Source organism: Limulus polyphemus, unplaced genomic scaffold (assembly GCF_000517525.1).
Source record: "Limulus polyphemus unplaced genomic scaffold, Limulus_polyphemus-2.1.2 Scaffold1187, whole genome shotgun sequence".
Lineage (NCBI taxonomy): Eukaryota > Metazoa > Arthropoda > Merostomata > Xiphosura > Limulidae > Limulus > Limulus polyphemus.
In genome coordinates, this window is record NW_013666797.1 from 97,545 (window position 1) to 100,389 (window position 2,845).

General features: G+C 35.6%; 1 protein-coding gene across 1 annotated transcript in view; it reads right to left on the reverse strand.

Moving 5' to 3' along the window:
• The window catches only part of LOC106462509 (osmotic avoidance abnormal protein 3-like), an 86,110-nt gene extending 83,926 nt beyond the window's left edge, over positions 1-2,184 (reverse strand). The window contains exon 1 of the mRNA XM_022389799.1: positions 2,118-2,184. The gene's annotated coding sequence lies outside the window, so the exon portion shown is untranslated. The remainder of the gene's footprint in view (positions 1-2,117) is intronic.
• Between the last annotated feature and the right edge of the window lie 661 nt (positions 2,185-2,845).

Below are 2,845 nucleotides of genomic sequence, written 5' to 3' on the forward strand. Positions count from 1 at the left end.
ACTGAGAATGCCAGTAACAAGACCAGCAAAGAAATCCATGGAGTGGGTGCCGTCAAATTTGAGAAGGGGGAGAGGAAGGCCAAAGAAGACATGACGAAGAACTTTTAAAGAGGATTTGGAACGGGTGGATCTAACATTTGACCAAGCGGTGGAGACCGCTCGTGACAGAGGCAGATGGCGAGGTCTCGCTGACCAATGTTCCCAACGGAACGGGAAGAACTATGACTAAGACTAAGGCATTGCTTGATGACTAAGGCTATCTGATTAAGACTCGCTATCTGCGGAATGCGGGTTCTAGTCCCTCTCAACAAACATGCTGTGGGAGCGTTATAATGTGGCGGTCAATCCCACTATTTGTTGGTAAAAGAGTAGCCCAAGAGTTGGCCGTGGGTGATGATGACTAGCTGTATTCCTTCTAGTCTTATACTGCTAAATTAGGGACGGCTAGCGCATATAGCTCTCGTGTAGCTTTGCGCGAAATTCAAAAACAAACAAACATACTGTTATTTAAAACTCCATATATTTATCATAGTAATTTACCATTTGTGTTACTGCCTGCAAAAATTAATTAGTAATTGGAAACCAGGAATGCTTCTATGATTGCACGACAAAAACTTTCAAATATAATGATGACAGGAAGACGTTCCAGGTTACTTCTGTGCTTTATTCGTCTGGTCAACTAACTCCGGGTTCTCCTCCATCAGATCACTTAAATTCAGGTGCTTTTTTTATCAGGGCAACTACATTCAGGTGCTTTTTCAGCAGACCAATTAGATCCGGACGCTTCATCATAAGGGTAGATTAAACCAAGCTGCCTCATCGTCAGGTCAACTAAAACCCAGATGACTCACCATCGCGGTAAAGTAAATCTAAACACTGCGTCAACTAAAATCCAAATGACTCACCATCGTGGTCAAGTAAATCTAAACACCGCCATCTCCAATTGACCCGATCAAGGACCACAAAAGTGATTAAAAATTTCCTTCTGCTATCGAATAAACAAAAAACATGTGACATATTTTGTTCAAAGAAATTGTTTAACAAAAGTGAGAAGGATTTTGAGAAGAAATGAAAACAAACGCCACCTAGGGGATTAACACAGAACACACAACAAATCTTAATACCTCAAACGAGTAACGAGAGCAGCTATAGTCAATGATATATTCGAAAACTGGAAGAAATCCTGATAATACCTTAACATTATAGCATTCAACATATCACTGTGTGCTACAGTTGAAGTACCTCAAGCAATGGGCAATCATTATACGATTTTTTAAATGATTTTAACACCTAATATTCCAAGAAAACTTACTAAAAGTTGAATAAACTAAACTTATGTAATCATCAAAGTGACATAAGCTTGTCGCAACGTTGTACATTTGTAATAAAGTTCCTTTCACTACCAACTCAAGACGTCTCCAAACCTTGGTTTCTAAAAAAGTGAATTTCTCGTCATCAAGCTAAACATATAAAAATCAGGCTACTTTTAATTTTTATCGTATCAGGTAGTACTACGTCATGGAAATATTGTAAATTATTAGAGAATTTTGTCAGGAATAATTTTTTTAGTACTTAACTAGAAACTGTTATGTTGAATATGCTTTGTAAACTTAATTTGTAAAACAATAAATGTTATACTGTGATGAATTCAAATTCGATGACGAGGAACCAACTTCGAGACTAATAATGCTTGAACACGGTTTGAATGAGTAATGAAAAAAAAACACTTTAATATAAGTTTAACATAACAGCAAATTTACAACGTTTCGAAAAGGTTTTGTCATCATCAGGTCAAGTTATGGAAAAACTTAAACCAGTTTTCAGGTGTTATCCAAAACACGCAAAAAAAACTCCTAAAAGCAACCCTGAATTCCAAATATCAAGAACTGGACTACTTACAAAAACTCAAACAGAACTTAGACCATCAACGAGCCTGCTACCTCAAACCAGATGAATACGGAGTACCTGATGATGACCAAACCTTGTCGAAACGTTGTACATTTGCTGTTATGTTAAACTCACATTAAAGTTTTTCTTCATTACCCATTCAAGCCGTCTCCAAGCATTAAATGTTATACTGTGTTTGTTTCTTAGAATTAAAAGCTTTAGCCACAAACCTTTAACTTTTGCTAAATCCTGGGTGAAACATTCAATGTGATTGCTTGTCTTATCACCACTTTGAAATGACGTGTGAACTCGCTTCAACAACGCTTTATCCAAGTCAATCTGGTGATAACTAGGCATGGGCAGAGAAACAAACAGTTGATTCACAAACCGTTTGCACGTACCCCAGTTTGTTTAATGCAAGAAAATATCAAAAGTTTAAGATGCTATTTTATCACATTGTTTGCTTAAAATAAGAAAATAAGCAGCTTTTGCTTTAACTAGTTATAAATGTCAGGAAATTTCTTTTACTTCTCCTCAATGACATATGAAGCTATTAAAGTAGTGGATATGGAATCTGTATGATTAGAGTTCTCTATAATTCAAGCAGATACAGTTCATAAAATCCTGAAATCCAGCAATTCTCTAAAGTTCCTCTGATACTAACTTTAAATTATGACTTATAAGTTTTATTAAAACACGCGCCATTTTGATTGGTTTCGAGATAATGCGTATCATCTTCATCTTAACCTTTGCTTCATCGAATTTATAGATAACTTTGTTGACGAAGAACCCATTTTAGATAATAAAGTTTTGAGACGGCTTGAAATGGTAATGAAGAAAAATTTATTACAACGTTTAGCCTTTGTAATAAATATTTTTTCCATTACCCAGTCAAGCTGTCTTAGAACTTTATAAACTTACAGATAGTTATCGAAAACTTATTTAGAATATATTGTTC